Here is a 25,477-nt window from a genome sequence, read left to right as displayed (position 1 = left end):
AAGAACAGCAATGCTTTGAATCATAATTCCAACGACCTTCATGCGCAATGCTAGCTTTTAAAATGAACAAGAAAGCGACTAGAGTCACTGAGTACCGGCAGCCATCTTGGATTTCATTCAGACCGGGAAGACTGGGCATGAACAAAGCGATTTTGGTCAGCAGCTATGGAACTGCAGGCTCGGGAAAAGACCGTTTCATTTTTAGTTTTTTGGGATTTTAGGCGGGATTCGAATGTCCAGGAGACATTTCCTCTGGATTTTTACCTCTGTTAAGCGAAAAAACGATGAAGTAAGGCAGCAAATGCGGGCAACTACCTTTAGAAAGTACAGGTAAGATTTCACACAATAATTTTGATGAAAGACTGCGTGAAAATGTGTGATTGTATACATCTTCTGGGCGAGTGCAATTGCATGCCCCTCTTGAATTCGAGATTTTTTAAGTAGACATTCCCTATATTCGTGTATATTCTTGTAACTGCCACCTCAGATGTTAGTTAAAGGCTGAATACCCTCATTTTACTCAAAAACCAACAAGATCACTGTGATCATTCAGAGGAACTCACTTAAAGCACTCAATTTTCTGTTTTACTACAGATTTTCAACTCAATATTGTTGTCAAGGCCGATACTCAAGACTGTACTGAGCTTCAGAGTGAAGGCACCAAATCCTGCTCAACAAGATAAGTCACTTTTGACTGTTGGACGTTGGACGTTACAAAATTATATATATTTAGCTACAATAATTTTCATCACTGAAAAATATCATTCTCAATAATAGCAAATAACAATGAATGAAAAGCCTGATCACAGAAAAGTAATAAATTAGTGTGTCCCTCAGTCACTACTTGTGGTCAAAGCAATGGCAGCAATAGTGAGGTTGCAGATAATTCAAGTGTAAGTTTAGCTGCAAGGACAATGGGGAAACATTAGATTTTAAAAGAAGTATTGGATATTGTTCATGTATGGGGAAACAAGGCTTTAGACAGAAGGGTGTCCAGATGTCCTTTGCTCAATTAAAAAAAAATAAATAAATAAAATTCACTTGATCCTTTTTGTTTTTAAGAAACATGCTCATTGGACACCCAACTTTCATTTTTCTACATGTAGCTAAGTGCTTGTGGAAAAACCTTGAATTTCATGTATGTTCCTGGATAGAGAGACAATGTCTGAGATAAGTACATGTAGATGTACATGTGTGTTACCCAAGCACACAACACAACACAATGACTGTGGCTTGAACCCAGACAGTTTGACGTGGACTCAAATGGAATAATCATGTTTGACCACTGTGCCTGCCTTTGCAGTTACAATAATATAAAAATTAATTTACATAGTTCTGAATATTCTCAATCTCTACTCCTACATGTACAGTGTAACTTAACATGTTGTGGTTGATCTGGTTTTGCAGTTTTTAATCATGGGTACATTTTTTTTTTATTTCTTAGCCTGTTGAAACAAGGAACTCACTATCACCCTATGAGAAGGAGAGGTTGAAAAAAATGGAACAAAACAAACTGGAATTACTGAAAAATGAAATGGTAAGGAACAGTGCCATTCTTGTAACCAAAAATAATAAAGGCAATGGCAGTGAATGCAATTTCCAATAGAATATTTCCAATGCTGTGTGGACTTCTACTATGTTTTATTAAATGCATTTACAAAGATATCTCATCTGGAAATAAAAAGAAAAAAGAGCAGTTTCATTTCCCCTAAAGAATATGCTGTTGCATATTAGTGATATGCATAGTATCATTACCGTTATGTTCCAAAGATAAGAAATAAGCTCATTACTAAAATTGACAACATTTGAGACCCAGCTGCAGTTTGCTTTGACACTGGAATCGTTGTTGGTTGTATGAAAATTGTCATTCCTGATAACTATTCAATAACCCAGGCCTGACTCAGCAGCACAAGGAGCAGGGGATTTTCCAAAGCCGTTTTGAGTTTCAGCTCCTGGCACTTTGGCAGAAAAACATAGTATTAACCACAATAAGGAAAAGAACATCCCTGGTAACTTTTCCGTTTCCTTAATCCTGAAACATACAATAAACTGCAGTTCATGTATGTGTACAGAGGAAACAATTCATTTTATTGGCCTTGGAAATAGTAACAGATACAATTTTCAGTCAAACACAGGAAACTGTTTCATTAGGATTAGACAACATATTTTACACTTGTTAACATTGTTTGCTCTTGATCGCTTTCAGATACCCAAGCACATGGCCATTATAACTGGCCTTTTCTATTTAAAGGCAACTAAAGTGAATGAGGTAGTAATCATAACAGTTAAAAATGAACTAACCACATTGGGCATATGACTGCCCAGTAGCCAGTCATTCACAAAGGAGGTTTTAATAATCATTAGTTCTTCTAGGGAAAGAACTTTTTAAAAAGGGCAAAATTAAGGGGAAAAAAACTTAGGAAAAGTTATTTCCAAGGATAATCTGGTCCTGGTTGACTAATTAGAAGGGCAAAGAAACGTTCACTTATATCAAGACAAGTACTCTTGAAAAGGTGACAGCATGAACATGTCCTGCGTATAAATCTGATAGAAAAACTCTTGAAAAGGTGACAGCATGAACATGTCCTGCGTATAAATCTGATAGAAAAAGTAAATGCCACTTGATATATGTAAATCACACTGTACATTTAGGTTCAGATCAGCTATGCATTTTTCTCAGTGTGACTAAATGACTAATGGACGAGTTCAGTACTCTTCTGAGTAGGCATGAACTGGGACCAGAAACTTTTGAAAATGGCTCTGCCTAGTAAAATCTCTATGGCTTCTGTTGAGAATCATAGTTATCTAGAGAGAGTTCAGAGTTTTTAAATGATATATAGTGCTAGAAACATTTAAGTTTCATACATGTATGCTTATGCATCTCTAATTTACCATTTGAAAAAATAATATGGCTTCTGTTGAGAGTCTTAGTTATGTTGAGAGAGTTCAGAGTTTTAAATGATATATAGTACTACAAACGTTTATGCTTCATATGCTTATGCATCTCTAATTAACCATTTGAAAATAAAATATGGCTTCTGTTGAGAGTCTTAGTTATGTTGAGAAAGTTGAGAGTTTTTAAATGATATCTAGTACTACAAACGTTTATGCTTCATACACTTATGCATCTCTAATTTACCATTTGAAAAAAATATGGCTTCTGTTGAGAGTCATAGTTATGTTGACAAAGTTGAGATTTTTTAAGCAATAGTAATAATAATAATAATAATAATAATACAGGACTGGTGTTTATGCCTTATACGCTTATGCATCTCTAATTTACCAATTGACGGCAATATATGTACGGTATGTCTTCTTTTAAGAGTCTTATGCCCCATTCACACCAAGGCTTAAACACGTTTGAAAGCTGTTTAGTTAAACAAAATTTAAAGTTGTTTCCTTCATAAAAGCTGCTTTTGGATTTTTGTCGACTACAGATTTAGCACAAATGAAAGAATAAGTTAAAGTTTACTTGAATCCTATGTCAAAGCCAATGGTTCAGCTTTCTGTTGCCAGTTTTCATGTTGTTAAACCTGGTTTAATTGAACATGTTTTGTTGGTGTGAATGGGGCTTTAGATATGTTGAGAGAGTTCGGACACGCTCATATATCATACATTTGTTTTGCTTTAACTTATTATAGATTATATATTTCTGGCATTAAAAATTTGATATAGATTATTTCTTTTGTATTAATTTAAAGGATTTACGAATATAATATGCATTTTATTTAAAATTCAATTCAATTTACACTAATTCCTCATGAAAATTACAAGTAAACTTGTATAGAACAGAGTGATTTAAGGACGTGCCTACTAATTAAGTTTTTTTTGTGTGTGTGGTTTATGACCATGAGGGGAAAGCAGCAGGGTACCTGTTGCAGAGATGTGTTGTAATAAAATGTTTACATTTTAAAGACATTATATGCACTTAATTTATGACAATTTTAGTAATATTTTATGGTCTGATTTTAGCTTTTTTGCAGAGATTTTATTGGGATTTTGTGTTCTGGCTGTTGTATTCTGTTTTTTAAACAGCCGGTTTTTTACAGAGAAAATGTGAATAATTTACAGAGATTAAACTGTATACATTTTACAGACATTAAATGTACTTTTCGTCGACATTATGTGTAGTTTATTTGTGTACATTATACTAACATTTTATGCAGTAATTTTTGTTTGATTTTTACAGACGTTTTATTGACGTTTCATATTCTTCGTTTTACAAAGTTTTTTTCTGAGCTTTTTTTTACAGAGAAAATGTGCAGATTTTACAAGGATTAGTATATACGTTATAAAATGTCTGTAGATTTCGGACAAAATTTACAAGGAAAAAGTAAGGATTTTACAGACATTTCATGCGATCTTAAGGCACAAAATGTGGTGAAATTTACAGAGATTTTATACGGTTTATAAAATCTCTGTAAGTGTGCAAATTTACAGACATCGAAATTTACAAGTAAAATGTTGACATTTTCCAGAGATTTAGTTAACTTTATTGAAGTCTGTAAATGGTCCAAGTTTTCCAGTGATCGATTATGCAAGTTTTTAGTGCGTAATCCAGATAATACTAACTGTGATTTTACTTCGAAAATCGCCTTTGAGCGATAAAGTGGACAAAGAGGGTAAAACGTAGGAAAAAATGGTCGTCATTCGTTCCGATACTTCGAAGAAATCCCTACCAAAGCGAGAAAATCTGTGTATGTTATATTTTCTGCTGCCAAGAAGAAAGATTCGCGACGGTCAGAGATTGCGTTTAGCTTCCTCGCATAAATAGCTCGCGCTTTCAACCATCAAGAAACTGAAGGATTACTGGCAGGATCATTGACAGTTTAAACCTTGGACGTACATGCAAACTCATACCCTCACCGTGCTACAAAAGGTGGGTGGTTGGAACTCCCAACCCCCTAGCGTTTTCGGTACCGTTACGATAAGATAAGATACTATATATTACGTTATTATGTTACGATACGTTACGATATATTCTCCAATAGATAGCCTTTTATGTCGTCTACAAGATAATGTTAATATTTTTGGATACATGTACAAATGGCGCTGCTTGGGCCAGTGACGTCATCCAACATGGCGGACTTTTTTGTCCGATTTTTTTACTTTTTTCCACTATAATTTTCGTTTTCTGCCAGAAAATTGAAAGTTTTACCCAGAAAATACACTTTTCGACGACAGCTTAGCATGTAAAAGATGGCTTAATACATCCTTAAGTTGCTTTACAACTACTTCTGGCTCAAAATATGGCTCTGACAGCTTATAATATTACATTTTAATGCATTAAAATCACACTTTACTTGTTGTTTAATATCTCCTTTATCTATGAGCCGATTTTCACCAAATTCACAGCAAATGTGTCTCAGATATACCAAAAACTCCGGTGATAAAAGAAAAAAAAAACAATCAGGGGGAAGGAGTTAGCATCCACACCCAGTTACCCCCCCCCCCCCCCCCCCCTTACCCCCTTCCTCTTTTAAGTCCGAGGGTTAAGTGGAAAACTGGTGGGAAAGAATGAATTTAAAGAAAGGTACAAAGTCTAAATTACATACCCGGACGCTTACATGTTTTCGTGAAGAATTTCTTCTCGAGAGAGTATGCTCTCGATCTTCAGTGTGATATATTGATGACGGTGTTGGTTTGATTCGACGTTTCTACGTGGTCCTTTCTTTTGAAGACCCTTCATTGAGTTACGTTTTAATAGACGTAACTCGGTTATATTTATGGCCTGATTAAGAAAATGTCACAAGAGCTTTTAAAGGCGCCGTGTAACAAACGAAGTATCTTGTATCCTCGCCGCTTCCTGGACGTGAAAGTTCGTGCAATAAAGTGTTAAACTTGATCATTAAGGAAACGTAGTTATCGTAGTTAGTAACGTACACCAATTTACAGCATGTTTTCGCACTTCCAGGCTTGAATAGATTAATGCTTAAAACTTCACATATTTCGTGAGTACCATGTGAGCTAAAAATAAAGTGCCGGCGATTTTTGTTTTGTTTTACATTTATTCCCGAGATTTTTTGCCAGGTATACACCAAAATAACCAGTCTTTCAATATTTCGGAGATGATGAACGTTTTCCGAAATCGCAGAGAATGTCTCCAATATACATCATCAATTTTCAAAAGTTTCGGTAGCATCGACTTCGGACAGATTTTCGAGGAGCTGGAACTCCCGGTATGAGCATGGGTCGCTTTTGAAATTTGTTTCAAAAAACTGGAATAATGCCTCGAATTACATCGTTTAAACGAGCCTTTGACACCAAGTTTTTAAGAATAATTTAAAATCCCGTTCGTTATATAAGACAGGAAACGTAAAGTTGTTGGTTAACACATGGTGTCTTAACTGTCTTCAATCAGAACTTTGACTAAGGCTTATGCCAACTAACCTTGAAGTTCTAACTTGACAAGTTTTGATGTTAGCGCTTGTTTTTATGAAGCTGTAGGTGTTTCCTTTACTCGTAGGTTTTTTAATCCCATCGGACCGAGAGACTCCTCTAAACCTTTTCCTCCTAATTTAAAACTTAAAGAAATTAATTGTCTATTTTCGCAACCTTGTGCCACAAAATTTGACTACTATTTTACCAGGTAATTTAGCTGTACTGAGAACTTTAGCCCATTATTAATTATTTTCTTTCGAAATCTATGCTCAGGTTAATATAATCGAGAAAAACATAGAAAAAAAGGAGGACTTGCTATATTCTTGATCGAGATATTAGGCTTTGTTTTTTAGTCTTAAATGTCTATGTGGCCTCCGTTTGTAGAGCTGTTAAATTAAATCTGTGTGGTTTGTATTGTAAAACGTCAACCATCAGTAAAAAAAATGGTTGGAAAATGGTTTTCTGTGGGTAACCTGATAGCGTAATTCTTATTGTCGTTAAATGAACGCACGAATATTACAAAAAACGAACAAGAACTAGAACTGGAAACGACAACGCCTGATGTTGCTGCACGATAGGGTTTCAGCTTTACATTTCAATTTGTTTCTGACATAATTATCACGTGTTATTATGGTACGGTATGTTTTGATAGTTTCCTCCTTCTTTTAAGTTGTCTGAAATACTAAAAGAAGCTACTTTCATTGCAGGGGTTTGTCTGGAAATGGTTTAAGCAGTCTTTCTTCAGGAATCTTTTCCACCTTATGGGATCTAGAGTACATGTAAGTGTGCCAGCTTCAATTTGCTTTGCAGCTTTTCTGTCTTCTTCTTCTTCTTCTTCTTCTTCTTCTTCTTCTTCTTCTTCTTCTTCTTCTTCTTCTTCTTCTTCTTCTTCTTCTTTTTCTTCTTCTTCTTCTTCTTCTTCTTCTTGTTAAGTATACATCTAACGATCTTAACAATCAACAAAGGATTTTCACGCCAGAGTAAAATATATTCGTCATTATGTTTTTCTTTACTGCATCTTAGCAGTAAAGCGACAAATTCGGAAGTACTTTAAGTTCCTTCTTGTCTTGTCATTGGTCGGATGGCTTATATGTGTTTCCCCGAAATGCTACCGACGCCTTTTAAGGTATTCCTTTTGGCCGTCAAGTTAAAGTTCACCCGCGTATCATAAAAGGGAGGACTGTCTCCAAGGCTCCATTTTCCTGTCTTTTGAGCCAGTTGCCATTAAAAGGTCTGTTTGATATAACTCAGCACATGTTTGTTCATATTCAACCGGATTTGGTCAATATTCATATATTGTAAGTCTGGTTCAATCGATGGCGACATTGGACCACGCCATAGCCACGTGACCCAAATCAGAAAATGGAGCAAAGTACATAGTAATGTGTCTTTTTTTCAAAAATTTCCTATATTATGCAGTTTCATTGACAGGACTTTGTGATTGGAGAATTTTGCAAAGCTAGTCTGCCGTGTTTAAGGTTTTTATTCCAACAAAAGTGAAAAAAGTAGCAGAATTTGAAACACAACCTTGTTTCTTGGCAATCACTGTTTGTATGAAATAACGCTGTTCTTGTCTTTAACTGCATCATCAGGTGACGCAGAGTAAAATATCAGTACTACTGTTGCCCCACATTGTTTCGTGCTCTACTACTTCAGTGTATTTTGTGCAATTTATTAGCTGTATAGGTATTGGTATGTTTAGTAAGGGACGTACCAAAGGGACTTCCAATCAAAGAGAGACGCTGTTCTTATGCAACAACGGCAAAAAGAGAAATGTAAATTTACCTCTGCAAATGAAAAAAATTACGCATAGATGTAGTACACAATTACGACTATAGAAAACTTACAATAGATGAGATGCTACAGGAAGACGTATACCACATATACTCCTCCTAATTCAAACACGCAACAATGGAAAATTGTTGTAACAAGTCAGAAATTTCACCCAGATCTGTAAGGAAATTATGTTATCAGTTCGGAATTTCTGGAGTTCAAGCTCATAGGTCGTTTCGTGAGAAAACAAGTGGAGGCCAACAAACTTTTCGGGATCTGACGCCCAGTTTTGTTTTGTTTTTTTTTTTAACAAATAGTAGAATCATCCGCTAGGCATAAACGGTTTTAACGAAAATGCGGGGAGAACAGAAGTCACTAACCTTATAATATCCAAAGTTAGAGCGATTTAGAACTTGTGTTATAAATTAAATCTTGTTTTATAAAAGCACACAAACTTAAAAAAAAAATGAGCGTAGTTATTATCTTTGCGAAATTTGCAGCTGTAAAATCTTAGGTTAATTCAATATCAATTTTAACGTCGCGACTCTATTTTCTACAACTTCAAGTAGATTATAAAACCAACATGCTGGCACTCCGACTCTATCTCTCGACAAAGCTATTGAAATTGCAAGAACCAGTGAACTGTCCATAGCACAACTGAAATCAATGAAGTCAAGCAGTGGAGTAGTTCATGGCATAATCAAAGGGCAACAGTGAAAAAGGAATTCTTGGAACACACCTTCCGAGGAATGAACCCAGTCATGTGGCAAATGGGGCAACATTCATGCGAAGGATTCATGTCTAGCCATGGGGGGAACGTGCCCGAACACAATGGCCCATGATTTTTCATTATTGGTTATTGCAAATTGTTGGAAAATGTTTATAAACCTAATAAAAAGTCCCTTGTGTTGTCTTGTTTTTGTTTGTTTGCATTTTTCCAGTAACTTGGCAGATAATAAACTCGTGAACATTACCGCTGGTCTTTTCCGGAATCGATGGAAACTGGAATATTTGTAAGTAGCATCCTATGGTCTGTCATGATTCTATTAGGATTGAGGTATAGCATGTCCATTGTTTTCATAGTTGAATTATGGATGTGTTTAGTTACGGCTTTTTTTATTCAATAACACGGAAACGAAACTCTGAACTTATTCTCCAATCCTTATTCCTAATCCTCCTTCGTCGTTGACTATATGTTAGCCGGGCTTGAACATCACTGATTGATTGACTGACTGATTTATTGGTTGGCTTCACACTAGACCTTGTAAGTATAATCTAAGTGCACTTGAAACCTACTTCGAGTGTGAAGAGGTAAAACCTACCAACTTGAACTTTACTTAGTGACCATGGAAACGTTCGTAGTTCAAAGAAGCCGAAGTACGTCGCCAAGTATGGCCAACACCACACTTGAGAACATACTTGACCAATAGGAAAAGGGAAAGCAACTGAAAGCCACGTGCTGTGGTGCCAGGACAGATAAACATTTTGCCGTGAACTAAAATCAATCCAAAAAATCAAAATGCATGGCTAGAGATACGCCTCGCAGTTTGAGGACTTCGCTTACCAAACCACACAAAACGTTGAACGTTGGACGAGTCACGCGGAAATGCATTTTCCAAAGCGGATCCATGTCGCGGTTAGGTAAAAGCAGTCTAAACCAATTTTGTGGACGAGGCCATGCCCAAACCCTGTGGCGATTTCTTTGCCGAAAATCACGTTACTGAACCATTCTTGACGTACACAGAAGATGTCGCCTGTTCTTTTGTGTTGTCGCCAAGTACTCGTAAACAATAAAGTACCTATGCATTTCCTGTAATGTTAAAACTCTCTGAGTTAAAATTAAAGACAAAATAAAGAGTAAACAACATAAAACGTTTTTCCGTTGCAAAGGCTCCATGATTTTCCGTCGAGCAATCGCATTTCTGATTTTACCGCGAAAGATGATTGACAGCTTGTGCTTCAAGTGTATACTTTGTCACCAAGTGTGAAGCCAGGGTTTCTAAAGTACGACATGATCATGAGATTTCAAGTGCACTTGAATCAAGTGCTTACTTGAAACTAACTTAGCTTGTAGTGTGAAGCCAACAATTATTTGAATGATCGATTGATTGAACAGAAAAATTAAACACCATGTACGGGCATGGTTTTCGAGAAACTGAACGCTCGTTTGCAAAATAGAATGTTGAGCAATTAAGAATGAAAAAAATCGAGTCACAACTATAATTGTCGGCTAATAGCTACAACTAAATTTGTAACAAAAACTGTAGCGCTGCCCAATTTTAACAGTTTTTTATTCATTCATTCGTTCGTTCGTGCATTCATTCATTGATTTACATATTTATTTATTTATTTATTTTTATTTATTGCATGTTTGCCTGTCTGCTTTTTCTTCTCAATAGGATTCTTCAAAATAACAGCATCCGCTTTATACCAGAGAAAGCTTTTGTTAACCTCAGAAGACTTGAATATTTGTAAGTATATTTAGAAAGAGCTGACAATTTGAAAATTTCAAGGATAGCTGTAGTAAACCTTTCACCAGGTGTTTTAATCAGCTACTATAGCAATGCCAGCTAAAACTACTTGGCTAGAAATAGAAATTCACGTATCCTCGACTACTTCCCTATTATTTCAACTCGTGCAACGTAAACTACATGGCAGAACTATTCAGGAATAAAATAGGTAGGAACGGCTTTCAAGTTTACACATGTAACCAAAGAAATCGAAATTTCCATATTGACACCCTAAATAACTTTTAAAATTTTTGACCTGGCATTAACGCGATAAAAGAAATTAAGAAAGATAAAAAAAAAATAAACAAACAAACAAACAAAGATGAAACCAAAAGGAATGCGGCTTGGTTGATTGAGAAGAAACCTTAGGCTTTATAGAAAAAAATAATCCTCCCTAATATAAACTAAATTCGATTTTCACACTACATTACGGCTTTATAATGACGGCTAGTTGGGAGAAAATATATTCCGTGTTTAGGGTTTTATCGCGATACAAACATTTTGTTGGAGAGAATAAAAGGATAAAGTACAAATCGTGCGCTGATTGAAAGAGAAATTCTTACTTTAGTCAAACTGTAGCCATGGTAATATCTGTACGCGACATTTTTTCTCTGGGCGGGTTATTTAATTTTTGGCTTTAATTTTTACGACAAAAAAAAAAAAAAAAAGAAAAAAAGAAAATGCACAAATTTACAGTCCATAAAGTACCGCCAATGACGAAATAGACCAGCTAGTAGGTTTAAACATTTTCAAAGCAAATTTTTTGAAAATTTGTTACCGCCGCGAGATAAACAACATCATGAAAACAATGATGAATAAACCTTACAGCCAGAAGCAAGAATAAAAAAGGCAACCATACTAGTACCCAAAAACGAAAAAAGAGCATTGTTATCCTAGCTTAGATGCCGTGGAGATTTAAAGATTTGAAATAAACCAAGCGGTGAAAAATGCTGTAAAAATTACCGAGTCTGCCATTCGGCGCTTGCGCTAGCTACGACCAAAAAATCAAATTGACAGACCAGAAGCATGAAAGACAATGCAACAGAGCTCTTGAAGCACTTTTTTCTAGAGATAAGAGACACCAGAAAAGCAACTTTCGGCGAAGAATATGAGCCTGCAACGTTGCCAGCCTACAAAAAAGGCTTGAGAAGGTATTTTCTGGAGAGACGCAAAGGTGAAAACTTCGCATATTTTGGCGACGATACTAATTTAAACAAAAACCTCTGAGCAAAGCGAAAACATTTCAAAGCCGCTGAAAAGGGGAGCAGTTCAAATAAATCATATCCTTTTGCTTTGAAAATGCCATAATTTATTGGAATTTAAGCTCATTGTTATTTACTGTGGCCGTTTTCACACTCAAGAAAAATTCTTTTTAAGCCTTACTGTAAATTTCTCTTTACCGAATTTATAATCACTCTTTATCGCTAACCTTTAAAGAAAAAAGTTGTATCCGCGTTATATGGTACATGTTCACCACAAAACAAATATTATTAGTGTTCCTTGAACAGTGTCACAAGCGTTGTAAACGTCGCATGTTCATTTACGGAAGTAAAATTTTGATCTGTGCGCACCGAACCCATTTAAGTGCCTGCTGCCACGCTTACATGACAGTTTTTGAGCCAATCAGAAACCTTCATTTCGAAACGACATTATCGCAAAATAACGTCGCCTCAGCGCAATAACAAGATCCCCCAGGGTCGCGATAAATTGTTAGAACTTTCAAACGTAACCCTATCTAGAAGACTGGGGAATGAGAGGGCGGGATGCGGACTCTCCCCGCGGCGACTTTGAACCTGAAATACTTTTTGAATATTTGAACAAACGCCATGGAACTTCAGGACTTTTTTAATAAATTTGTCAGGGAAAAACTTGATGTGGTCTTTTAGTGTTCGTTGTCTTTGAGGTTACCAATGCCACCAATTTTTGACAGGCAATTTTTTTTTTCCAGAAATAGAAAATCCCTTTAAAAAGGAAGAAAAATCGTTTTTCTTCTCGTAATCTTTTATGGGTTTTTTTTAGCACAAATTAGTGTTTCTTAATTTTTTGTTAACTTTTTTTTTCAATTTCGGCGCTGAAGTTTTGGGAAAATTCAAAACTCCGTGGTGGCGGATCTAAAATCGCCGCCATTTGATCATTACGACATGATTACCACGTGATATGACGTCATCATTTTGCGTTGCGGACCTCTCAATGTCATAGCTTCTATACTTATGAAGTATCCACCCCCCATCGCCCCCGGTCCCAGAAGACAAAGAAAAAAAAAAAAACAGTCTAGATAGGGTTAATTTACAATGCGTCTATACTTGTTATCTCTGAGCAACTAAATAGAGAGATGAATTCTATAATTTTCAATTTCTTTGGGGATGAAAAACCCACTGAAATTAAAAAGGTAACTATTATAAGCGAGAAAAAAAAAAAAACATAAGGACTATAACATCATAAATAAAGCCTTAAAAGTCTCTTGGATACCGCGCATGTAATCGGTAAATGAAGCATCCTAGAAAGTCACCCAGAAGCAGTACTGGAGAAGCATGGGGTTTAACTATCAGTTCGACACATTACAGGCTAACAATCTCCATCATTTTGTCTCGAACTATTGAAACAATTAGAAAATACAAAACAAAATTACATGGAAACCCTAACTACTCATGAATTAGCCTGATGAACAGCAGCTGTCATTATTTTTAATTTTTTTAGGCGAGCGGAGGCAAGCGCGAGGTGCGAATCACGCGCGACGGGAGGGGCGCGAAAAAAAAAAAAAAAAAAGCCTATCCGCCCACTATTGTTCATGCTATTCCGGCGTTCATTTATGATCGCGGCTATCCAATTGGTTATTTGATGTCAAGCAATCATGAGATGGTTCTCGACAACAAAATGGCGGTCGTGTCATCGTTTTCTGTTGACTAAGCTATTCGAGAAACCCTTCTCGTTTTTTTTTTTTTTTTTTTTTTTTTTTTTTCCAAATTCGGTAAAGGAAAAACTAAAGAAATGTACTTGGATTGCTTCCAGCTTGGTTTGGAAAAGGTTTGATCTGGCAAACGCCTCCCTTTCTTCGCTGTTTCAGTACTAAACGGAATGCTCTTATAGTTTTTCTTCACTGCTCCTCGAACAATAGTTGCTTGATTATCCTGGAAATCAAATCTACGAACCGTGCTATTTTCTGGATGGCCCCAGTAAACAATTGACGTACACAAAATAAAATAAATTGGGCCTTAGTGGACTGTTGACTTAAACAACAACTAAGAACAAAAGGACGCTATCCATGTTCTTTACGTGGCTAGCCTCCGTAATTGTCCTTCTTTCGTGAAGGAAATCCATAAAACTTCTCATTACTGCCTGTTCTAAATCAATTGAAGGTTGCAGCGTTGTTACTGTCTCCAACAACAATTGTTCCGTACTGTTATTCTATTAGCGTATGTTTTTGTGGCAGTTTACCTAATACCGGTATTCACCGTCCATACTAAACGCTGTGAATAGTTGGAGATTTTGGGAAGTGTCTGGGAGCCGAATAGCATGAACAATGATGTGCGGGCAGGCGTACTCTACCCCCTCCCCCCGTCGCGCGTGAATCGAGCTTCTCGCTTGTCTCCACTCGTCTGAAAAACGGGAAAAAATAAAAAAAAAATTAAAAAATAAATAGTTAAACAAATGAAAAATAGCATCTGTTCTACAGGCTACTCATGAATAGTTTGGAATAACGAAAAGATTGTAATCAATTGTAAAAAGTTTTCTTACAAAAGCTGGTTTGACACTATACCAGTCTCTTGGAATTTTGCAATTAAAAAGTCTCCTTTCCGATTTTTAGATAGTGAGAAAACAAAAGAAACTATTTCCACAGAAATGTATTAAACACTCTCTTAAAAGAAATCTTCGTACTGCCCACCGCTGATAAAAAAAAAAGATCTTAAGATATGATTTTTCTCACGAAAACATTCATAAAGTGTACGAATTACCTTTCCAGATCAAAAATAACATTGCAATAACGATGTTCTAGTATAACAATATCAATAACATTCTTACAACCCAAGCAAGTCTGTTAAGAGCCAAAATTTGTGACAACAATGCATGCTGTCAATGCTTAACTGACATTCACTTCTTACATCACATGTTCTAATACGCTGCTCCTAAGCTATAGCTTTTTGAAAGACTTTCCAATTCTGTTCAGCCAATAAAACGGAACAATCCCAAACGTTATCAAATACAATGATTGTATGTGGGTTTCTACAGCAGCCTACACAACGTAGAACTCTTTTTTTTGACAGTTTTCTCACACTATTACTATACCTTAAAATATGCCTTTCAATATTTCTTTTATTATGCATTTTTGACGTGGTTTTTGTTTTGTTTTGTTTCCTAAGTTGTTGTTCTTATTTGTTTTTTGTCAATGTTGTAAATTTGTGCAAATTCAATCATTTACTGACAAAAACTAAAAAAGAAAAAGCATACTTGCAACTTTGTTGAAAGTGTATTAAGGTTTGAAAACTATGGTTAATAGCATAAATATAAAATGCTGTAACTTTTTGTACCTTGCATTAAAAATTATTTATACCAATGTTAAAAAAACGTATATGATAAAATCATCCCTATTGTGTTTCTAGCAAATCTCAATCATAGATCTCACTTAAGTGCTATTCTCAAAGTTTTCCGGGCACTTGGAAGCCTCTTGTTCGGTAATTAAGCTAGATGCCGACTTGTGCAACGATTTTTTTCTTTCCGCAGATTGCTGTCAGATAATCCTATACAGGCCATTGGATCTCGGGCATTCGTTGTAACAAACCAAAATCTTTCTATGTGAGTATGTGTTGGAATATGTTGAAACGTCGTTAATTCCGTTAACATTGTCTACAATGAAAACATGTTCCCAAAAGTTCTAAGCCCGTGATTACTCGTAAGAGAAAGAAAGCTCTTTCCTCTTGTTGGCGCGTGAGAGTCGGTTTCAATTGAACAATAAGAGAACCTAATGTTATTTGAACTCGTGCAGCCTCCCACGGCGGTTTCCGTCAAAAGGTCCGAACGTAAGCGAAAATCAACGGCGACTGAATTTTCTTCCAATTCTCGTTATGTAAGATCCCAGTGTGATCAAAATGAAAGGTGAATGTTTTGGTTAAGTTATGGCGCTTATCGAAGAAGTGGATGAGAATTTTGATGCGAGAGCAATTTCTGAGAGAAGAAGGAAGCGAGTCTCTAGCATTCCTCATTTTTCTGTATTTAAAGGTAAAAACGAAACGAAACTGCCGGCTTTAAACGGAAAAAAATTCCTTCTAAATCACCAACAAGGCACAAAGACAACCTGACGTTTATATACTGTGCCTGGGTTTTCTGTATTAACCGTATATATGCAAGTTTCCTAGATATCTCTGCTCATGGTCCAAAGAAAATGAGGCAATCAGTCATTACTAAATTTCACCCACTAATCCTACTTGTCCGGGGCGTCCAACGGTCCTTTTCGACAGTAGAAAGACTTTATCGCTCCAGAGGTTCGGCTCACATTGTAATAAAAAAAGGTTGTCTTTTTGATCGGTAAAGACCTTTTGGATATGGAAAATTAATCGTTTTAGTCTTGAAAGGAAAACAAAAATTCGTTTAAAGTGCTGAATAAGGTAAAGTATCCCAACAGTTCGTGAATTTGGCAGAAGGAATTTGTTTCCAAAAAAAATCTACTACATAAAAATTAGGCTATAAAGGTACACAAATGTGTAAATGAATGACCCAAAACAAAGTGAAGGGAAAATGAAAAACAGTAAGCCACATTTCAAATATTTGCCGTTAATTATAATTTTCTCAAAAGGGGTTCCGTCGCCGTCCGACTGATTAGTAGTAGACTTGAGCGTATTGCTTTTTTTTCTCGAAAGAGCTACCCTAACTCACTCCCGCAAATTGTCTACTTTTATTTACAAACACAAGTTAGAAACAATAACTCTTTGTCTCGTTTTCTAAAGAATGCATTAAAGTGCTCGAACGATTAGGTGTCAACTTGAAAGCTTTTGAGAAATTCAATTATTTGTCCGAGATCAGTTATAAAAACAAAGTTTCAAAGGATGTCGAATTATAAGGTTTGTCATCACTCCGTTACTCTTGTGAAAGATATTAAATAACATTTGATAAAAAGGCAAACAACACAATATCGTTTTCTTGTCGTTAGATACATGATAAGGACAGAGTTGGAATTAGTAAACTCTACATCTCTCAATGGGGCAGCTAATCTGGCTACTGAAATGTGAGTATCAAAAATCCTGCTCCGCGTTAAAACGGTAGTTTTTTTGTTGTCAAATAGTAAATAGTGATACTCTTAATTAATAGATATTCCAGTTTGACACCGTGTTTTCTAGAGGAGCTTTTGAACTTTTATAACTTTTTAAATAAATTTACCTGGAAACAATTCGCTATGACAGGTCAGTTTTCACTTATTTTCATCTCGCAGTGTCAACTAAATTATGGCACGTATTATTTTTTGCAGAAAAAGGAATCTTCCTGTTTTGAGTAACCTAAAGCAAATATGTTTGCAGTACCCTGTCACTTAAAAAAAAAAAGAAAAAAAACCAAATGGCCTCCATTTGGACACATTTCCTCATTGTGCTCCTCACAGAAAACATTTTTTAACGCACAATCTTTCTCTCGGTTGCTAATGTCATAGCCTTGATAGTCTATACGAGCCCCCTACCCCAAACCCCTTCAGAGCAGAGAATGTAAATAATAATAATAATAATAATAATAATAATAATAATAATAATAATAATAATAATAATAATAATAATAATAAAAATAATAATAATAATAATAATAATAATAATAATAATGAATAAGCTGGGATTAATGACGTAATGTTTTTTTTTAGTTCAATTTAATGATTCAATGAACCCGTTGAAAACCAAATAGCTATGTATGTACCTTTTGCAGAACTGTGAAAAATGGGAAAATAGGTACCATGAAATTCACCCGTGCAAATGGAATAGCGCGCTGCAAAATCCAGCTGTAAGTGTTAAACTGATCATTTTCTGAATATATTATTGAACAATTCTTAGCTTGATCGATTTCAGCTAAATATTCAATTATTTGTTTCCTTTTGTTGTGATTTGTTTGAAGTGGACTGGGGGAAGGCGAATCAGAAGATATCAACCTTTCTCAAGTGGGTAGTACAACAGCTAAGAAGAGCATGAAACAGGCTTTTGTGGCTGCCGGGTTTGGAAATACATCACTAGGAGAATACAGACTCCTTCCATGCCCATCCGGCACGATTTTGAAGTTGGGCATTCGTACATGCCAGGAGTGCCCAGCAGGTGAGTCTCTTCAAGTGTCTATCTTGTATAGAAGATATTTTTAAAATCACTGTTAAGTCTTTTAACATAGTTGTTACCTAAGAAGAGCTCATCATAAATGGCCAGCACTGCATTAAAGCTGGCAAACAACTGATTTATTATAACTGAAGACTTTGACAAAAATTTATGATAAAAAATTAGCAATAAGGAAATCGACGTCTCGGCAACTTTCTGTCGTCATATATATTACGTTTTCCTTGCATATTTATTGAAAATGACGGACACAGAGGCATCTAAACGTCGAATTTTCTTATCGGTAATTTTCGTCTTAAAACAATTGCCTAATTAAAAAAAAAATGTTGATTCATTGATCATTCATTCATTCATTCATTCATTCATTCATTCATTCATTCATTCATTCATTCATTCTTTCATTATCATTCATTCGTTCGATATACACTGCTGTTTTGACTATTTAAATGCAGCATCTTTCGCTGGTTGTTCATGAGTATTCCGACATTAAATGTTTGCCCACTCCTTTGGATACTCTGTGTCCGGGTTATGACATGTGCAATAAAGGCGCTCAGCAGAACAACCTGATCATAGGATACTGATCTAGGCAAGGTGGACATACGGTTTACAGGGAAAAAAGTAGGAATTTCGGAAGGGGTGTCGGGAATGTGACGCATTGTCTTACTACGTATGGTTTAAAACATTTTCACTTAGCTCGGAAGGCAAATGGGGCATGGATTCCCCGGAAAAGTGATGAAAATTAAAACAACAACCACAACAACAACAACTCTGTGGAACAGCATGGATTTTCAAGGTCATTTTCTTCGCACAATTCGACCTACCTACTCAGAATAAAAATAAATAAATAAATAAAGAGATAAATAGAATTAAAGTCCACTTTATCAAGATTGCAGAACACAAAAGATATATGTTCATAACAACTAACCTTGACGGAGCGAAATGTTTGTTCAAAGCGACCCAGGAAGCTACATTCAAAGAGTTGTTAAGATTTATATCTTTTTAAGCTTAGGCTTCAAAATTTGATACTTAGAGAAGGCCATTTGGATGAACCAATCAGATAGGAGAACGTGACCGATTGAGGCCATGAAATTGATTCTACAAGTAACCGATAAAAATTGCCTATAGAGTAAAAATTGACTATAGAGTAGACTTCCGCTATCTCCATCAAACAAGGGAAACATTTTTTTGTTCCAGACATACAAGTTTGAGATAGCCAGTTGTAACTTTACTGTAAGCCCTAGCATCCCATGAAAATGGTTTTATTTTCAGTACAGGGGGTGTTTACTGTACTTTCTAAATACTCTCAATTTCCCCCAAAAAGGCATTTTCACTTATCTCCATGAAAAGGAAAGGAACATTCGTTTGTATTTTTGGATGGAATAAGAAACCGAGACAGCACGAACGCTTCCAGAAAGGAAGTTAGAATTTTCATGTCCGAACTTGATAAAAACAAAATAGTGGATTTTTTACAGAGATGATTTGATCATTGTAGTGTATTGATTACTATAGTAACAAGGACATGTGTTACTGTTACCTTATGTGAAACTACTGCATGCTACAGCATGATGTGAAAGTACTGTTACTGAGTTGAAGTAGAATAATGATTGTACTCCAATATAGATAATTGCTTAGTGAATAAAGATTATTACATAGAAAGCAATGGAAGAGTGTGTGTCTCCTCACTTAAGTAGTAAATGACTACACAACATATTGGCGACGAGGATGAACTCGTAACTGCAGAACCAGCAGACAATCCAGGACAGCCAGAACCGGTAGACAATTCCGGACAGCCAAATTCGGTAACTAACCAGCCAGAACCGGCAGAAAATCCACACGAAATGGAACGGTCGTTGCCCGCACCCAAGGCGCTCAACATTGACGCAGCCGACCTGTACAGTGAATGGAAACACTGGTTGAGTGCATTTGACATTTATGCCATTGCCTCAGACCTGAAAAAGAAGGACGATGCGGTTCAGAGAGCTACGATGCTGCACTGCCTTGGCCCCGCAGTACAACGCATCTTCAATACGCTCCCTGGAGATCACAAGACCTTTGAAGAGGTGAAAACTGCCCTGAGTGGACACTGCACCAAAACGAAACGTGGTGGCAGAACGCTACAAGTTCAGATCGCGAGCACAAAAGACAGACGAGTCGATCGATACGTATCTGACGAGCCTCAGAGAGCTAGTCAAATCCTGCGACTTCGGCACACTCGAGGAGGAGATGATACGGGACCAAATTGTGGAGAAATGTTCCTCTCGTACCTTGAAGCAGAAACTTCTCCAGCAGGACGACCTGGACCTCGCAAAGACCATCAAAATTGCGCGAAGTGCAGAGACGGCGGTACAAGAAACACTATTGCTGTCACAAGGAACCAAGGAAAACCCAATCCAGATTGACCACGTGCACGCCTCTCGCAGATTTCCAGCGAAGCAGTTCAGCTGTTACAGATGTGGTGGAACGGACGGACACAGTCCTGATGAATGCGGCGCCATTAAAGCCACGTGCAATTCCTGTGAAAAAGTTGGACACTTGCAAAAGGTCTGTCGCTCGAAACCTAAAGCTACGCATCCAACAAACCGGCACAAGCAGAGGTCAGCGAAAAAAGAAAAGAAAGCTCCAGCCATGAAGGTCCGCAGCTTGAGATCCAAATCTACTAACTGGCTTGAAGACAGCTCGAGTGACGAGAGCGAACCTGTACTCTCTATGAACAATATTGACAGTTCCATTACAGTACAAATTAATGGACAAAGGACCAAAATGATCGTCGACACCGGTTGTAAGTACAACATAATATCTTCACAATTGTATAAATCACAATTTAAGAACTATGAACTGAGTCGAACTCAAAAACGCTTTACTGCGTATGGACAGAAAGAACCGCTTAAATGTAATGGTTATTTTAACGCTACCATTAGGACAGGCGACAAAACTATTAGTACAAAGGTTTATGTAATAGAGGGTAACGCTGAAGCATTACTAGGACGAGACTCTAGTTTCAAGTTAGAAATACTTACCCAAGTAAATTCAATTGATCAAACCAGTGCTCAAGGCGAGCTAGATGCTCTACTCAAGGAGTACGATGATATTTTTCAAAGTTTAGGAAAGGTTACTGATTTTGAACATAAAATCACTATTGACCCAGAGGTCAAACCTGTCAGTCAACACCTAAGGCGAATACCCGTCAGTCAAATTGAACCAGTGAATTATGAACTTGACAGGATGTTAGAACAGGATATTATCGAAGAAGTCACTGAAGCAAGTCCCTGGGTTTCAAATTTAGTAATTGTTCCCAAGAAATCAGGCGATCTTAGGGTATGTTGTGACCTTAGAGAGGTAAATAAGTCTGTTATAAGAGAGCGTTACGTTTTACCTAAGGTTGAGGATACCTTGCAAGCGATGCATGGCTCTAAGTATTTTGCAAAGATCGGTTTAAGCGAACTCCCTTCGGTCTCAGTGATGCAAGCGAAGCCTTTCAAAAAATGATGGAAAAGATCTTGTTTGGCATCGAAGGTGTCCGCATTTCGGTCGATGACGTTATTATTTACGCCGAAACTATGGCTGAACTTGTCAAGCGCGTCCGCAACGTTTTCAACCGATGTCGTGAGTACAACCTTAAGCTCAATCGCAGCAAATGTGAATTTGGAGTTAAACAAATTTCAATTCTAGGCCATGTCGTATCTGAAAAAGGCATCGAGCCCGATCCAGCGAAAACGGAAGCCATTAGAGCAACGCCTCCGCCGGACAACGTGTCCGATCTTCGATCTTTTCTCGGAAGGTGTGGCTATGTTGCTAAATTCATTCAAATTATGCGAACATTGCCGAACCTCTACGAAAGCTCACTCGGAAAGAGCAGAAATGGTCATGGGGACCAGAACAAGCGAAGGCATTCAAAGCCTTAAAAGAAGCGCTGTCAGGCGCACCGGTCTTGGCTTGTTTTCGTGTAGAAGCTCCAACCTATGTGGTTACTGACGCCAGTCCAGTAGGTCTAGGCGCCATTTTATTGCAAGATCAAGGCACCGGTGAGCGCAAACCGATTGCGTACATCAGCCGATCACTTACTTCAACGGAACGGAGGTATTCACAAATTGAGCGCGAAGCGCTAGGTTGTGTTTGGGCAGTAGAACGCTTACACAATTATCTATTTGGTATAAAGTTTACTTTATTGACCGACAACAAGCCTCTTTCTAGTATGTTTGAGCCACATTCAAGCAAAGTTTTACCTCCGCGTATTCAGCGTTTAGCTTGGAGATTGCATCAATACAATTTCTGTATCCAGCATATTGCAGGGAACGCAAATACAGCAGATTCGCTGTCGCGCTTGCCATCCATGCAAGATGATCTTTCGGACACTGGTTTCGTTTGCGAAAATTATGTGCGGTTTGTTTACGCATCAAACATGTTAGACCTTCAAGCTGTCACTTTTTCTGACATCAGATCCGAGACCAGCAAAGATGTCACGCTGTCCAAATTACTTATTCAAATTCAAAGCGGAAAATGGTCGCATGACCTCAAGCCATACGATAGGGTCAAGGAAGAGTTATCTATTTTTGAAGGAGTCATTCTTAGAGGGAACCGAATTGTTGTTCCACAGTCGTTGCAAAAGCAAATTCTGAAATTAGCGCATGAAACTCATCAAGGAATTGTTAAGACAAAACAATTTCTCAGTTCGCGTTTTTTCTGGCCCAGCATGGACGAAGCAGCAGAATCAATGATCAAAAATTGTCAAGCTTGCGTGGTGAATCAGCCTTTGAATAAGTATACTCCGCTTCAGCCGATACCTTTACCTCGTGGTCCTTGGGTGAAAGGTGCAGTGGATCTCGTTGGTCCGATGGATGGCAAATTCATATTGACCTATATCGATTACTATTCGTCCTATCCGGAAGCGTATATTTTGAAAGAAATCACTTCACGCGAGGTCATCAAAGCATTGAGTGATATATTTGCTAGATTTGGGTTTCCAGAAGAAATCGTTTCTGACAACGGGAAACAGTTTGTAAGCGAAGAATTCGAAGTGTTCCTTAAATCGTGCGGGATCAAGCACATTCGTGTGTCACCGTACTATGCGCGAAGCAACGGAAAGTTAGAGAGATTTCATCGATATCTTAAGAAAAATTTCCGAGCGGCGATCTCCGAAGGTAAGTCCTGGCAAGAGGAGTTACCTAAAATTCTCATGCTCTACCGAGCAACTCCGCATCCAGTTAGTGGAAAGTCGCCTTCCATGCTGTTGTTCAATCACGAAATTCGTACGAAAGTACCGCACATTGAGTCTCTCTCAAATACAGCAGCATCGGCAATAGATCACGAGCATCGGTCCAAATGCAATTTGTATCAAGCTCGTTTGAAGGAATATCACGACGCCAAGCAACATGCAGCTCCGCACAATTTCAAGGTTGGTGACATCGTGCATTGTGCGAACATGAAGCCGAACAAATTAGACTCGAAATTCTCGTTGGCTAAGCACGTAATCATTGAGACCAAAGCGAGAGATACGTTCAGTCTAGTCAATGTAGACACGGGTACTACGCTAGTTCGTAATGCAAAGTAATTAAAGCATGCGCCTAGTGAGTATGTTACTGATCTTGTTGAACAAGAAGTTGGTACTGAAACTAAAAAGTCCAAAGACTCTACTGAGTCCGGTGCGACAGCTTCTGACGCTTGTGACAACACTAAGCCTTCAGGTCATGTTGACAAGCAAGCCACTCAGAACGAGGACGTCGTTACCACTAAGTCAGGACGAGTAGTTAGGTCAACCAAAGATCACGATAATTTCGTTTATTATTGATTCAGTGATTTAATAATTCTCTAGTTGTATTCTTTGCTCATTCCTTGAACATTGCCCGGGAAGGATGTAGTGTATTGATTACTATAGTAACAAGGACATGTGTTACTGTTACCTTATGTGAAACTACTGCATGCTACAGCATGATGTGAAAGTACTGTTACTGAGTTGAAGTAGAATAATGATTGTACTCCAATATAGATAATTGCTTAGTGAATAAAGATTATTACATAGAAAGCAATGGAAGAGTGTGTGTCTCCTCACTTAAGTAGTAAATGACTACACAACAATCATAGAATCATGCTCAATAGGGTATCATAGTTTGCCGCCAAACACAGAAAATTAAAAGCATTGTGCCGTTTGGACTGTCAAATTCATACTTAGTACACTGACAACCTGATATAAAACCACAAAAGATTAAGGTTTCCTATTCTTTACTAAAGACATACCTTGCAATGTGTTAAATATGATTCATTGGATGGATGTATTTTTTTAAACCAAAAAAGATGTTTTAAAATGTACAGTTCTATCATAACGTTAATGAAAGCTTCTTCCAGTGATGCTCAATTTTTATTGAAATTGAATCTGCAAAATAATGAATGCTGTCCTGGAAAAACTTCATCTTAAAGGGACAGTATCACGCTATAATTATCAACACACTGAAAATAAAAAAACGCTATTCCCTCGATAGCAGCCAAGATATAACGACCAAAATTAAATTAAAAGAATAGTAGAATGCCAAGAAACTATCATCTGGAAGACGACCAAAATAAAGATGGGTTCAAATTTGAAAACGTCAGGCCAACCTTTTCCAATAATTTTCGCTGTCGTAACACGTTAAAAATCGGTTGTACTATATTTTAGTTCAACCTTTGCGTCAATTTTTTTTAATTAGCGATTTAGAAATTAACTGTAAGACAGTGTTTAAAGTTTAAATTTAGTGAATTTTTGCCCGAAATCATGATATCTCCCATGAAGCTGCCCCTTTAATTTTTCTAGTGTGCTTCACAAATCACATTCTTGACTCCAGCATGTTATCTTTAGAGGACAAAACTTAACGCGCGCAAGCGTTATTTTTTTTCGTTACACATTGAAGTGAATTTACTTCTCAATGCATTAAAGTCAAATATTAAGAAAAATAAAATGTCTTTTACGCCGCAAAATTGTAATAACATCGACGCAAACTGTAATAAAGTATTCAACGCAAAATGTAAGAGCTTTTCTGACGCATAATGTAATAACGAACGCAAAATGTAATAACTCACGAATGACGTGTATAGTATTTCGAAATCAGTATCATGATTCAGTGTATATTCACCTATGCATAAATTGAATAACAGGAGTACAGGTTTTATTCTCCACTCTTTAAAGTTTGAGATCGGGGGACTGGTGTTTTCTTACCGTATCTACTTATTGTGGCGCTTAACAATGTGACTTTTAGGTGCTACGCTCCTTTAAAACAGTCACTTTTGGAAACGTAAATGCATAATAGACATAAAGCGACTCAGTTAAAAAACTCTGTAGATCGGACTCGGGCACAGCGAAACCTCTCTTTACGGACACCTCTCTTTTACGGACAGTTCACTTGGTCTCTGAGAGACCGAAATCCATCTAAGGCCTACTTCTCTAAAATTGGCACCTCTATGATACGGACACTAATTCATGTTCCCGCGGTGTCCGTTTTTAAGAGGTTTGACTGTAGTTATATGAGGATGAAACCCCCTTCGTAATCTATCACCCTA

General features: G+C 37.1%; 1 protein-coding gene and 1 long non-coding RNA gene across 3 annotated transcripts in view; one reads left to right on the top strand and one right to left on the bottom strand.

Moving 5' to 3' along the window:
• The window catches only part of LOC146456075 (ras-related protein Rap-1b-like), a 279,286-nt gene that overhangs the window by 132,016 nt on the left and 121,793 nt on the right, over nt 1-25,477 (bottom strand). The gene's annotated exons all lie outside the window — the stretch shown is intronic.
• Nucleotides 202-2,695, top strand: LOC146456081 (uncharacterized). Its single transcript, XR_014858867.1, has 4 exons — nt 202-330; nt 595-1,537; nt 2,207-2,513; nt 2,568-2,695. It is a non-coding gene; the product is annotated as an uncharacterized LOC146456081 (long non-coding RNA).

Source organism: Pavona decussata, unplaced genomic scaffold (genome assembly GCF_977016875.1).
Source record: "Pavona decussata unplaced genomic scaffold, jaPavDecu1.1 SCAFFOLD_261, whole genome shotgun sequence".
NCBI classification, from domain to species: domain Eukaryota; kingdom Metazoa; phylum Cnidaria; class Anthozoa; order Scleractinia; family Agariciidae; genus Pavona; species Pavona decussata.
This window is presented reverse-complemented; position numbering and strand designations above follow the sequence as displayed.